We start from the raw sequence: 15,472 nt of genomic DNA, 5'->3' as shown, positions 1-15,472 counted from the left end.
AGCTCCGTACATAACCAACTCATCAAGAGATCCGATGACGCTGGTCCAACCGGCAGTATTCCGGCATACTCCTGCTCTGAAAACAGAAAAGCAAGCAACCGCCCCGCAAGGACAACATAATGGGGAAGTAAATCATGCCTCTTTAAATGACCACGATCCTAGTCCAATAAGCTCTCAGCAACCCACTCACACAAAGACCACATCGAGCAGAGTGACCCAAGTGTCACCAGATGCCAAAAAACCCATAGTGACCACTGCAATCACGGAAACCTCCCAGCACCCTTCCGACTGGACTCTGGCCCCCATACTTGACTACGCAGAGAATAGGCCAATTAACAACAAGCCGCTCAGCCCCTTCCCCAGTGTGGTGGTAGCCCAGCAAACCACAAGGCCTCTAGTCCAGGCAACCCTTCACTGGCCCGGCATGGTTCAGTCACTATTCTCTGGCACTCAGGCTAAGAAGCAGAAGGACGTGGTTTCTGTACCCCACTCAACTCAAATAACAACTCAGGATCGGAAAATAAGGCTGTATCCCGAATATACCTCTCAGGCCAAGTGGGATATTCTTAACCGCAGCACTTTCCTGATACTCTGCGCAAATATCCCAGGGCTGGAAGGGACAAAAACCTCAGACATTGAGACCATCTCCTTCCTTCCGCCAGACCCGGATGAGAAAAATGAAACTACGGAGATAACTTTCATCAGCCCACATATGGTTGAGACCCTGAAGAGCCAACAAACGCTACTGGAAAACTGGGGCATAAAAATAAAGCAGCAGCCAGCACAAAAATACCCCTCAATTTTAAAAGCTCATCATCCGTTCGGCTACTTGGAAAATCATGACCAGCACGCCGGGGGGCACCCATGCTCGAACGCTTTCTCTGCTCACGCCCAAGACGCAGCGTCAATCCTTCAAGGGTCCAAGGGTTACACGAACACAGGCCTAATCAACGGCACCCCAATCAAGATAACTACAAATCTGAGCCAAGGAAAACGCTGATGCGTAACAACGGGTTGCGCAAACAAGGACTGGTCCTGGCTGCCACTAGCATTAAATCCCCGCTCCTAACAGGCACCTCCCCGAAGACTCAGGTCACGCACACCAACGCACGTCCAACGAGCAGGTGACATTCTTAAACAAAGCCGGAACCACAAAGACTCTGAAAATCATGACTTGGAACGTTGCAGGTTTTAAAAAAAATGACACATAATCAAGCGGCGGTGACTTTTCTGGAGGAGGCGGATATAATCTGTATAATCTGATCAAAGGAGAAGGATCACTTGTCCTGCATAACAACGGGTATGCGGAATCGGATTCTTGTGAAACCCTCATACACGTGTTATATGTTGGTAGCGTAAAGCGGTATATCTTGATTCTCCGCTTTCTTTTGCACGCGTTGGCACAATCATCGGGTTTAGTGGTTATGCACCTCCACCAGGAGGAAATACCCTTTTGTTAAGGCAGTAGTGACCAGAAATAGTGCTCGTGAAATTGTGATGGAAATTAAAATTAAAAGTCTCTATAATCCAGATATTATTATTTATTCTCTCTGGCTTCTAGAGGCATTAAAAACAATGTGGGTGAATTTGAGTTATTATGACTCAATCACACTGGAGGAATGGTGTAGGTCGACATGTTTCAGCCCTCAATCGCCAATAGGTCGGGTGGGCTTTCTTCAGGACCAGGGGGTGTTCTGTGTGAAAAGTACTGCTAAGAGTTTCTTAGTGTAACTGTGAGAGGGAACTGCTATTAATGCCGTTCCTCAGGTCCAAAGGTACCTGTGAAGAAATAATCAAAAGGGGGGGGGGGGTTTGGGCTATTCAATCTTCAGAATATCCTAAGGACATTTACTTAAAAAAGACACAATGGTATCGTATTGGATAAAAATCTGTTACTTCTAACTCTACTCCCTATGTCTCAGATAGGGTCAACTCTCTCATAATTAGCAAACAAAGCAGTTTCCTGTACCTAGAAAAACTACTAGAGAAGTGGTATTTTACATATCTTACGTTATGTCCAGTAAGTCTCTGGTATTTAAATAATCCCTAGCAAATCATTATTACTCACTGTGTTAGTGTCTGCTAATGTAGGCGTAGTTCATATACCTACGCTAGTCTTCATACTGAGCGTCACGTTTTTGTCATTCATTCATGGCAAGAGGTTCGAGGTTAGCAAGGTGTGTTAGAGTACTATCACTTTTTTGAAGGCGCATTTCATATACCTTCTTAGGCAATCATACCGAACGTGCATTCAAAACAAAACAAATGAAAACAGGACTAACTCAAAACCGATGGAGGCGCATTTCATATACCTTCTCATGCGGTTTGAGTGGCATGCATTCTGGCTCGATATGAGCGAAGTTAGTGAGGGGTACGGGGTTCAGAGGGTGGTGATATGGAGCTATTGAGGTGTATCGTTCATTCAATTTGGTGCGGTCACACTCTTCACACACAATCATGGTTTGCTCTCAATTCACGTACCTTTAAAATGGTTTCATTGCAACCTCATCAGGATCCACGTGGGTAAACGGGGCCTGCTATGAGGACAGGTTGCATTTTAGATTTCATAACACAATTTGTCATACGTTACGGTTTTGTAGCAGTCGGGTCTCCTGCTACCTGCGGTCCTCCGTGGTCGAACTTGTTCTGACTCTGCCACTGGTGGTCCCGGAAACCGAGTTGTTTCCGGGTTCGTGTATTTATGCGTGTATGACAGTGTAGAGAGACTGTTCTCTTGCCCTTAGTCTTTCTTCTGATGGTCTAGAAGTTACGGCATATTTGTACAATCTCACAGTGTCATTATTTTACTCGTTTTCTTGAATTTGTTATTACTCCAGATCACTACTTTACAGGGTAGTGAATACACGTAATTCAGTCCTTAATCTTATTTCTGATGTTACTCAGGAATTATCGCGTGTTTGCATTATCGCAGTGTTCATGATGGGAAAAGTTATTAGGTTACCCATGGATCATCCTTATTATCTTGTCACAAATCCTTATATTAAAAAATATATTTTTCAAAATTCTTAGGTTCATTTCCCATTTTTGTTAATGATGTTTAGTATTGTTCAATGGATAGAGGATAGTCCTTTTATTACCATCGGGGTGGCAAAGCGCTTATTGGTTACTTATAAACGCTCCCCCATGGAATATTATCGTTCAAACCCTCCCGGTCAGTGCCCAATCTATGTATCCATCTTTGTTCTTTTTCGAAAAGGATCCTTTCCGCATTGTGATCTTTGTTTGGCAGTGTTTCTAGTATCACCCAATCTAAATCATTCATTGTGTGTCCTACTTTCAGGTAATGTGCAGACATCTTGGTAGTGATCTTTTTCAATTTGACGTTACTCCTATGTTCACACATCCGCTGTTTTATTTTTCTGCAAGTCATGCCAATATAGAGTTTTTTGCATGGACATGTGATCATGTAGATCACATGACTAGTGTTGCAGTTGGTGTGGTTCAACAATTTCCATCTGAAGTCTGGCAACAGTAGTATTTCTTTTGTGACCTTGGTCAGCGGACAAACAGAGCAAGAGCCGCAGGGGTAGTGTCCCATGACTGGGCGTGTATCCCATGGTGAATTCGTGATGGAAGGAGGCTGTTTGGGTTGAGGTCTAGTATGAACCAACATATCTTTTAGATTCCTGGTTCTCTTATTAGCAAACCTCGGTTTCGGCCATTGTATATCTGCTGATGTGAGAATTTTCCAATTTTTATTCACGCTCTTCTTGAGTTTATTGCTTGCAGGCCCGTAAGTGGTTATACACGTCAGGATGTCAGATTCTTGTTCTCGTTGTGTTGGTTCGGAGAGCCCCTCTCTGTTCTGGTTCCGAGCTCTTTTCTGACATCTGTTGATAATTTTTTTTGGGATAATTCCTCTCTCCCAATTTCCTTCCAAGATCGCGTGCTTGTTCTTTGTAATCATTGGCATTGCTGCAATTCCGGCGTAATCTAAGGAACTGGCTGTATACAAGAATCTTGGCTGATTAAACCACTTTCAATGAGAGGATACGCAGAATACGGCAAAGCAGCAACAAAGACCAACATATTTGGAAGACCATCAGGCGGGACATGCATCTATATAAAGCACTCGCTTAAACTGGAATTTACGGAAATAAACAACTTACCAAACACGCTCCAGGCAGGCATTCTGAAAGGCCTCTACCCATCACATGGAACAACTTCAATTCTAGTAATTAACATCTATCACAACCCGTATGGGCACCCTGCCAACCCGCCCATGCTACCAAACCATCTAGAGACTTTGTTGCTACAATTTCCGGCACTAGATTGCATTATCCTCGGTGACCTCAATATTCACAACATAGGGGTCTTGAGTATAAAAAAACACCATTCTGGTGCTACTAAGGCAATGAACGAACTATTAAAATCGTATAAACTGGCCACAGCACATTCAGTCCATATAAAGAACAATCCAGGGGTTTTTGTCGCCCCGACATATAATAACCAGACGATGATCGATTATATCATTTTAAGCGACAAACTGCAACCCCTAATGTCAGATTATACAGTCCATCCGCGCAGTGACAGCGACCATGCCGCCCTAACAATCACTTTAAACCTGACAGCAGAAATACGCCACAGGCTGCAATACATGGGGGCTGCTGACGGAGACGAACTGATAAAGCTCCCCAGAAGAATTAAATGGGGGCACGCAGCGATCTTCAAATTTAATAGCTGGCTAAATTCGTGGGAGGGTTGGCCACCATGTGAACAGAAGAAGGGCGCTATAATAACATGGGATGGCATCACTGGGACATTAGCGGCGATACTTCGAGAGGATTCAAACAGGACTCCCCATTGGCACCCACCAGCTGCACTCGGATTCAACCGGGTAATCAAAAATAGTGCTAAACACTTGAATATGAAACGAAAAGCTTTTCGTAAAAATGGAACAGCCTCAGATAAAAAACAACTACAAGAGGCTGCAAAAAGCCATTCCAAGAAAGTGTGGGCTGCAAAACGCGAATACTGCGATGGACAATGGCTGAAGATCTTTGACCTGCTGAGCCCCGGGAAAACACAAGAGTTCTGGAGCTACCTAAGTAATCTTGGCCGAGGCACTAATCACAGAGAAAACTCCCTTGAGGCTTCAACCTGGGTAGCCCACGTAAAAGCTCTATACAACGAAGACATACCGGTCTCCCAGTCAAACAATGGACCGATAGTAAGAGACGAGCCATACTCCACCACTGATAAGAAGGCTTTGCCTTGTAAATTGCTAGTCTCAAAAATCCTAAAAAAAATCAGGAAAAACGGCGCACCAGGCCCAAATGGTCTTCCTGGCCAATTGTTTAAAGCGAACATCGAATTCTGGTCCGAAAAACTGTCCCACCTATATAACGAATGCTGGCTCTTGGGGGATGTGCCAGATTCCTGGAGAGGCTCGCTTCTACACCCAATACATAAGAAGGGGCCTAAATCAGACCCGTCCAACTACAGACTGATTGCCCTCTTGGACATCGAGGGCAAAGCCTATGCTAGTGCAATATTGACTGACCTTGCAGATTGGGCGTGTGAAGAAGGCCTTCTGCCTTTCTGCCAAACTGGCTTTAGACCTGGGTCTTCGACCGTGGATAACATCACTGCACTTTCCTATTTGGCCTATCAAGCTCGGTCGCGTAAAACCCTCCCTTTATTCGCCTGCTTCATCGATTACTCTGCCGCTTTCGATGGGGTAGACCGCGCAATTTTATGGAGAAAGCTGGCACAATGGAACATCAATCCGACCCTGCTAAGAGCAATTCAGTCACTCTATCAAAAACGTGGGTTAGAATTAAACTCTCGAGTGATTTGGAATCTGAGAAAATCAACACGAACTGAGGTCTAAAGCAAGGGTGCGTGTTAGCGCCACTGCTGTTCAATCTGTACACAGCAGACATGGAGACAGCCCTGTTGGGGGCAGCCCTAGCAACCCCAAGGATTGAAGGGATACAAATCCAGTTTATGCAGTACGCTGACGATCTGGTACTGCTGGACCACACTAAAATAGGACTACAAAAGATGCTGACCGCCCTGGCAACATACAACAACGAAAACAGATTGGTGGCAAATCCTTCCAAGTCTAAAATAGTTACTTTCGGGCACTACCGACACAAAAAACGAGCAAAATGGAACCTTGGCAATCTCTCCTTGGAAAGCACACAGCGATACACCTACCTGGGAGTCTGCTACCACGAGTCAGGTCTCTCCGGCGCCCAGTTAAAGAAAATCCAAGGCAAAGGGAAAAGCTTCACTTATGCACTCTGCAAACTACAAGCTTCCTTACACAGCCCATCTACAACGGCTATTCGAAGAGTACTAAAGGCCAAACTAATGCCGGCCCTCAACTATGCTCAGCAAGCATACCCGGGCAAACTCAACAAGGAACTTGAAAAAATTCATTGTAGAGCATACAAAAGAATATTTCACCTACCGAAATGCACTAGAAACACCCTTATCCGCCTAGAATTCATGCTCAACCAACAAAATCTGGAAGAGATGGCGGCCATAAGCAAATACTACTACCTTGCTACAGCTGCAAAAGAAAAGACACTTAAGGCAGTTCTGAAATATATCTTCATGGAACCCGGGAATCCTTGGTCAGCTACCCTTACCGCGGCAAAAGTTCGCCTCAACCTGGCCACTGAGCTTTGGGACCCCGAACTAGTCAACTACACGGCGATCAAAAACGCAATCAAGAAACAAGTTCGGGTTTGCTCCCGCAAGTTGGATTTGGAGTCATTAGTGACAAGAGACCTGCACGAGACCCTATGCCTGCCACACACTGTGTATAATCCCAAACACCATCTTACGCAGGCTGTGGGCCGCACAGCTCTCCATAAGATTCTAGCCTACAGACTACACCCTCTGCCCCTTAAAGAACTATACGCCGTTGAACGGGCAGAATTGGGTGTTTCAGAATGCAGGCTCTGCAATTACAAACGCGAGTCCCATGCTCATCTGCTATTTTTTGCTGCCCCGCCCTGCAGGCCGCACGTAGTCTTTACCTCAGGCCCATCCTAAGACAAGCGGGGACCCGCACTGCAAAGGAGGCGGTCCATCAATTATATACATTGTCCACAGTAAAAGACATGGCCTCATTTGGCAAGTTCATTCAAGAGACACGGTCTAAGTTGATGGCCACTCAGGGCTCAAATGGATAGAGACTCCGTAGATGCATAGACTATTTTGCTAACACACTGCCTATTTTAACTATTTTAACTTTTGTAATCTTTTTTATGCGCTTGTTTTAATGTAATGGTTTTGAGTAACCAAACAATAAAGTTATTCATTCATTCATTCACTGTCACCAGACGGTCACCTTGCGGTGTCGCCTATTCGGCTTCCTGGCGCTGATACTCATACCGCTGTGGAACCCCTCCTGGCTTTCCCTGTGAAGTGTCCACTCCTGGGCACCCCCAGGATGAAGCCAGGCATCCTTAGCGCTGTTGGGGCCGGTGTGGAGGTTAAGCAAGCTATTGCCCAGAGTTGCAGCGTGGGGCCCGTGATTAGAATAGGCACCGAGGCGAAAATTAACAGGTCCGAGGAAATTGAGCCCGAGACCCCGCCGAGGCGGGAATCGAACCCTGGTCCCCTGGCCAGAACTCTGCATCATGGTGTGCCACTCTAACCATTGAGCCACACTCCTCCACTTTCATCAGCACCTGCACATTGTCTGCTTTTGTCCTGAGCAACAATGTGCACCCAGGGTAGGGGCTTATCAGATTCCAGCTTGCCCATAACAAAAGCCTGAGTTAAGAGGCCATTAGGCTCCTTTTTAGGTCTCGCCTACGGAAAAAGACCTTTAGTAATTGATTCAGCTTTGCAGGCAAAAACGTGCACACGTTGCATTGCTTTAAATGGCAACACGTGCACGTTTGGCGATTCCCTTGTGGGAGCGAGCACTGACATCATCTGTTAATTACAAACAGATGGTTCCTGCTCGCTCCCGTAATGGAAACAGGTGCATGCCCCCTCCTCTCTCCTTTCCCCCTGCTGCCTCTCGTCAAACTTGTTTTTGAGCGCGAGGCGCGCGTGCTTGGTCAAATAGGCAATCATAGGTTAACCAGCCCAGTCGCTGAGAGGGAAAACATATCCTTTCAGATGCAAATGTGAGCACCTCACAGAAAATGGTTTAACATTAACAAGCTTTGGAAAACTGTGGAATCACAGTAAGCTGGCAAAGTCTCACATTATCTGACAATCCAATGAAATATGTGTCCAGTAAGCTGACCCAAAATATAGGGCACTAACCCATTGCTCACTCTACATATACTGTGACATAGAATGTTAGTAAGACTCGAAGCAGGAAAAGACTGAAGGGGTATGACCACTTCGCTCAATGATTGTCTTCAGTCCTGGGTTTTAAACCCACAAACCACGGCATCAGCTGTGTTGGTATGACAGACTAACTCAGTGAACACCAACTAAAACTACAATACCCAGAATGCATTATGTCGTCAAATTAATTCCCGGATCGGGAAACAGGGTTCGTGATGATATATAGAGAGGTAGCTACCATAATCTGTATTTATATGTTTGTAGCATTATAAGACTCTTGACACTAGAGTTCAAGGTCTCTGTGAACCTCTGTGACAGCCAAAGTCAGCCACCCCTCCAGCAAGGTCCCCCGTTGAATGTCCAGGTTATTTATTTGGGAATGGGGCCCCTAAGCACTGTCGGTCTCCTACCTGGGGCGAGCTATAAAAACGTCCAGGAAGCGCTCGTCCTCCGCCGGATCGCAGCAACTTCCTACTAGCCGCGATCAAGGAAGTGCTGTCGGGAATGGGGAATGCCTCCACAGAAAGACACGCATAACAGGGCGGAGAATGGGGAACAACCTTACATGTAAACAATTCGAGGCTTGGGCGGAGACATATAATGAGGAATAATTCACCTATAACCCCTTCGCTGCGGCGGGTTTTCAAATGGGTTTGGGCATGGAGCTGCGGTGCTCATGATGGAGCTCCTGGACCCAGCCAAGCAAGGGGAGGCTCCCCGGGCACAACAGAACCCCGTCCCGGGCTTTGGCAGTGCGGCAGGCCGGGGGATGAGGGGAACCCAACCCGGGCCCCTGGCCCCATCTGGGAGCCCGGAGGCACTAGGGACGCCTCCCCGGTCCCTCCGGACCCCGTCCCGGGCACCCTGCCACGCAGCAGGACCAAGGACAGAGCCCGGGGTGGGGAGGCCGCCCTCCCCCCGGGCCCCTAGGGGCCCCGGACAGAGCTCCTGAACCCAGACAAGCAAGGGGAGGCTCCCTGGGCACAACGGAACCCCTTCCTAGGCCCTTGGCAGTGCGGTAGGCTGGGAGACAGGGACCAGGGCCAGAGCACCCGACCCGGGGCCCGGCCGGGCCCCTGGACCCAGCCGGGGCTCCCAAGCCCGGAGGCGCATGGGACGCCTCCCCGGACCCATGGAGCCCGTCCTGGGCATTGAGCCATGCCGTTGGCCTGGAGATGGGTGCCCCGGACGCCCGGGGGAGGTCTGTCCGGGACACATGGAGCCCGCCCTGGGCATTGAACCATGCCGTTGGCCTGGAGAAGGGAGCCCCCGGACGCCCGGGGGAGGACTGCCCGGGACCCGTGGAGCCCTTCCCGGGTACTTTGCAACGCTGTTGGCCTCCTGGAGATGGGTGCCCCGAACGCCCGGGGGGGGGGCGGGCTGCCCGGGACCCGTGGAGCCCGTCCTGGGCACTCTGACCTGCTGTTGGCCCGGGGGAGGACTGCCCGGGACCCGTGGAGCCCGTCCTGGGCACTCTGACAAGCTGTTGGCCCGGGGAAGGGAGCCCCAGACGACCGGGACCTGTGGAGCCCGTCCTGGGCACTCCTGTATGCCGTTGGCCCGGGGAAGGGAGCCCCGGACGTCCGGGACCCGTGGAGCCCGTCCTGGGCACTCTGAAATGCTTTGGCCCGGGGAAGGGAGCCCGGGACACCCGGGGGAGGACTGCCCGGGTCCCGTGGAACTCGTCCTGGGCACTCTGACATGCCGCTCGCCCGGGGAAGGGTGCCCCGGACGCCCGGGGCCCGTGGAGCCCGTCCTGGGCACTCTGACAAGCCGTTGGCCCGGGGAAGGGAGCCCTGGACACCCGGGACCCGTGGAGCCCGTCCTGGGCACTCTGAAATGCTTTGGCCCGGGGAAGGGTGCCCCGGACGCCCGGGGGAGGACTGCCCGGGACCCGTGGAACTGGTCCTGGGCACTTTTACATGCCGTCGGCCTGGAGGTGGGTGCCCTGGACGCCCGGGGGAGGCCTGCCCGGGACCCGTGGAGCCCTTCCCGGGTACTTTGTCAATGCCGTTGGCCTCATGGAGATGGTTGCCCCGGACGCGTCCGGGGGAGGCCTGCGCGGGACCCATGGAGCCTGTCCTGGGCATTGAGCCATGCCGTTGGCCTGGAGATGGGAGCCCCGGACGCCCGGGGGAGGACTGCCCGGTACCCGTGGATCCCGTCCTGGGCTCTTTGACATGCCGTCGGCCTGGAGGTGGGAGCCCCGGACGCCCGGGAGCGGGCTGCCCGGGACCCATGGAGCCCGTCCTGGACACTTTGACATGCCGTCGGCCTGGAGGAGGGTGCCCGGGACGCCCGTGGGAAGCCTGGTCGGGACCCGTGGAGCCCTTCCCGGGTACTTTGCCAATGCCGTTGGCCTCATGGAGATGGGTGCCCCGGATGCCCGGGGGAGGACTGCCCGGTACCCGTGGAGCCCTTTCCGGGTACTTTGCAACGCCGTTGGCCTCCTGGAGATGTGTGCCCCGAACGCCCGGGGGGAGGGCTGCCCGGGGCCCGTGGAGCCCGCCCTGGGCACTTTGACATGCCGTCGTCCTGGAGGTGGGAGCCCCGGACGCCCGGGGGCGGGCTGCCCGGGACCCATGGAGCCCTTCCCGGTTACTCTGCCATCCCGTTGGCCTCCTGGAGATGGGTGCCCCGGACGCCCGGGGGAGGTCTGTCCGGGGCCCATGGAGCCCGTCCTGGGCAGTGTGACATGCCGTCGGCCTGGAGGTGGGAGCCCCGGACGCCCGGGGAAAGGCTGCCCGGGACCCGTGGAGCCCTTCCCGGGTACTTTGCCATCCCGTTGGCCTCCTGGAGATGGGTGCCCCGGACGCCCGGGGGAGGTCTGTCCGGGGCCCATGGAGCCCGTCCTGGGCAGTGTGACATGCCGTCGGCCTGGAGGTGGGAGCCCCGGGCGCCCGGGGGGGAAGGCTGCCCGGGACCCGTGGAGCCCTTCCCGGGTACTTTGCCATCCCATTGGCCTCCTGGAGATGGGTGCCCCGGACGCCCAGGGGCGGGCTGTCCGGGACACGTGGAGCCCGTCCTGGGCATTGAGCCATGCCGTTGGCCCGGAGAATGGAGCCCCCAGACGCCCGGGGGAGGTGTTGCCCAGGCATATCTCATCTGGTCCCCCGGGCAGAGAACCACAAGCCCTGGAGGGGTGTCCGGGCGTACCCTGTCCATAGTAATCCGGAGGGAAATTACCCCCCTTTCTTGCAATCCGTGCACGCGAGGTGACAGAGGGGACCCAAGGCGTAAAAGAACCCGACCTCATGGAGCCCTAGCTGGGATCCGGGAGGCGAATGGCACCTCATCGGGACTTCCAGGGAAGTCCGGCCATCTGGTCGCCCCATTGGAAAGCATCGCGGGCGACCAGATGGCCGGGATCGAAAGGACTCCCAGCTCCCCATCCATCCCAAGCCTTCGCGGTAGGGTTCCTGACTGCCTGCCCACGCAAGGTCAGGGCTCTTGGACCCCGGCTGGGCCTCAGGCGCAGGTTGGACCACCGGAGCTCTAGGGCCCGGACGACCTGGGGGGGAATGCCCGGGACCCGTGGAGCCCGTCCTGGGTACTTTGACATGCCGCTGGCCTGGAGATGGGTGCCCCGGACGCCCGGGGGGAAGCTGCCCGGGACCCATGGAGCCCGTCCTGGGTACTTTGACATTCCGTCGGCCTGGAGGTGGGAGCCCCGGACGCCCGGGGGGGGGAGGTCTGCCCAGGACCCATGGAGCCCATCCTGGGTACTTTGCCAATCCCGTTGGCCTCATGGAGATGGGTGTCCCGGACGCCCGGGGGAGGACTGTCCCGGACTCATGGAGCCCGTCCTGGGCACTTTGACATGCCGTCGGCCTGGAGGTGGGAGCCCCGGACGCCCGGGGGAGGGCTGCCCGGGACCCATGGAGCCCTTCCCGGTTACTCTGCCATCCCGTTGGCCTCCTGGAGATGGGTGCCCCGGACGCCCGGGGGAGGTCTGTCCGGGGCTCATGGAGCCCGTCCTGGGCAGTGTGACATGCCGTCGGCCTGGAGGTGGGAGCCCCGGACGCCGGGGGGAAGGCTGCCCGGGACCCGTGGAGCCCTTCCCGGGTACTTTGCCATCCCGTTGGCCTCCTGGAGATGGTTGCCCCGGATGCCCGGGGGAGGTCTGTCCGGGGCCCATGGAGCCCGTCCTGGGCAGTGTGACATGCCGTCGGCCTGGAGGTGGGAGCCCCGGACGCCCGGGGGGGAAGGCTGCCCGGGACCCGTGGAGCCCTTCCCGGGTACTTTGCCATCCCTTTGGCCTCCTGGAGATGGGTGCCCCGGACGCCCAGGGGAGGTCTGTCCGGGACACGTGGAGCCCGTCCTGGGCATTGAGCCATGCCGTTGGCCCGGAGAATGGAGCCCCCAGACGCCCGGGGGAGGTGTTGCCCAGGCATATCTCATCTGGTCCCCCGGGCAGAGAACCACCAGCCCTGGAGGGGTGTCCGGGCGTACCCTGCCCCTAGTAATCCGGAGGGAAATTACCCCCCTTTCTTGCAATCCGTGCACGCGAGGTGACAGAGGGGACCCAAGGCATAAAAGAACCCGACCTCATGGAGCCCTAGCTGGGATCCGGGAGGCGAATGGCATCTCATCGGGACTTCCAGGGAAGCCCGGCCATCTGGTCGCCCCATTGGAAAGCATCGCGGGCGACCAGATGGCCGGGATCGAAAGGACTCCCAGCTCCCCATCCATCCCAAGCCTTCGCGGTAGGGTTCCTGACTGCCTGCCCATGCAAGGCAGGGCTCTTGGACCCCGGCTGGGCCTCAGGTGCAGGTTCGACCACCGGAGCTCTAGGGCCCGGACGACCTGGTGGAGGAATGCCCGGGACCCGTGGAGCCCGTCCTGGGTACTTTGACATGCCGTCGGCCTGGAGGTGGGAGCCCCGGATGCCCGGGTGGAGGTCTGCCCGGGACCCATGGAGCCCGTCCTGGGTACTTTGCCAATGCCGTTGGCCTCATGGAGATGGGTGCCCCGGACGCCCGGGGGAGGTCTACCCGGGACCCATGGAGCCCTTCCCGGGTACTTTGCCAATGCCGTTGGCCTCATGGAGATGGGTGCCCCGGACGCCCGGGGGAGGTCTACCCGGGACCCATGGAGCCCTTCCCGGGTACTTTGCCAATGCCGTTGGCCTCATGGAGATGGGTGCCCCGGACCCCCGGGGGAGGTCTACCCGGGACCCATGGAGCCCTTCCCGGGTACTTTGCCAATGCCGTTGGCCTCATGGAGATGGGTGCCCCGGACGCCCGGGGGAGGTCTGCCCGGGACCCATGGAGCCCATCCTGGGTACTTTGCCAATGCCGTTGGCCTCCTGGAGATGGGTGTCCTGGACGCCCGGGGGAGGACTGTCCCGGACTCATGGAGCCCGTCCTGGGCACTTTGACATGCCGTCGGCCTGGAGGTGGGAGCCCCGGACGCCCGGGGGAGGGCTGCCCGGGACCCATGGAGCCCGACCCGGGCACTCTGCCATGCCGTCAGCCTGGATGGAGCCCCGGACGCCCGGGGGACGAATGCCCGGGACGCATGGAGCCCGTCCTGGGCACTTTTCCGTGCCTTCGGCCTGGAGCCCCCAGACACCCAGGGGAGGACCACCGTGAAAACCATGGAGCCCGACCTGGGCACTCTGCCATACCGTCAGCCTAGATGGAGCCCCGGACGCCCAGGGGACGAATGCCCGGGACGCATGGAGCCCGTCCTGGGCACTTTTCCATGCCGTCGGCCTGGATGGAGCCCCGGGCGCCCGGGGGACGACTGCCCAAGAGCTATGGAGCCCGTCCTGGGCAATTTGACATGCCGCCAGCCTGGAGGAAGGAAGCCCCGGGTGGCCTAGGGAGGTGTTACCCAGGCATAGCCCATCTGGTCCCCCGGGCAGAGAACCACCAGCCTTGGAGGGGTGTCCAGGCGTAGCCTTCTCCCTAGTAATCCGGAGGAAAATTACCCCCTTTTCTTGTAATCTGTGCACGCAAGGTGACAGAGGGGACCCAAGGCGCGAATGTACCCGACCTCCTGGAGCCCTCGCTGGGATCTGGGAGGCAAATGGCACCTCATCGGGACTTCCAGGGAAGTTCGGCCATCTGGTTGCCCCATATGAAAGTGTTGCGGGCGACCATATGGCCGGGACCGAAAGGACTCCCTGCTTCCCACCCCGAGCCTTCGCGGTAGGGCTTCTGCCTGCCCACGCCGGGCAGGGCTCGGGGACCCCGGCTGGGCCTCAGGGACAGTGAGGACCACTGGAGCTCTCAGGCCCGGACGCCAGGGGGACGAATGCCCGGGACGCATGGATCCCGTCCCAGGCACATTGCCATGTCGTAGGACTGGAGATGGGAGCCCCAGTGAGCCCATCACGGCCATCCGGAACATAGCCTGGCCGCAGGGGAACCTTTTGTGGGAGAGGTGTGGCGCCGCGGCCAGGGCGACCGACGCTGGAATCTGGGGATCACGGTTCGATCCCCGACTCTGGCGGCAGGTTAGCCCAGCACCATGTGACTCTGGGCAATAGCTCGCATAATCTCCCCGAGGGCCCCCAGCGCCTAGAGACCCTTACGGGTGATTGTGCGCTTTACAAATGTGGATTATTATTATTTTTTATTATTTATGATGTCGGGCGGAAAGACCGTCCGCGGCGGGTGCGGAAAAAGACCGTCCGCGGCGGGTGCGGAGAAAGACCGTCCGCGGTGGGTGCGGAGAAAGACCGTCCGCGTCGGGTGCGGAGAAAGACCGTCCGCAGTGGGTGCGGAGAAAGACCGTCCGCAGCGGGTGCGGAGAAAGACCGTCCGCGGCGGGTGCGGAGAAAGACCGTCCGCCATCGTAATATACCCCAGGGTAAAAATGGACATATAACAAGGCGGACAAGGGGGGGTCGATTATGATGTCGGTCGGAAAGACTGTCCGCGGCGGGTGCAGAAAAAGACCGTCCGCGGCGGGTGCGGAGAAAGACCGGCCGCGGCGGGTGCGGAGAAACCCGGCCATCTGGTCCCCCCCCCCATTGGAAAGCATCGCGGGCGACCAGATGGCCGGGATCGAAAGGACTCCCAGCTCCCCATCCATCCCAAGCCTTCGCGGTAGGGTTCCTGACTGCCTGCCCACGCAAGGCAGGGCTCTTGGACCCCGGCTGGGCCTCAGGCGCAGGTTCGACCACCGGAGCTCTAGGGCCCGGACGACCTGGGGGAGGAATGCCCGGGACCCGTGG

The sequence above is a fragment of the Lissotriton helveticus genome, chromosome 4_1 (assembly GCF_964261635.1).
Source record: "Lissotriton helveticus chromosome 4_1, aLisHel1.1, whole genome shotgun sequence".
In the NCBI taxonomy this organism is placed as follows: Eukaryota; Metazoa; Chordata; class Amphibia; order Caudata; family Salamandridae; genus Lissotriton; species Lissotriton helveticus.
The sequence above is the reverse complement of the archived record's forward strand: the minus strand, read 5'-3'. Positions refer to the sequence as shown.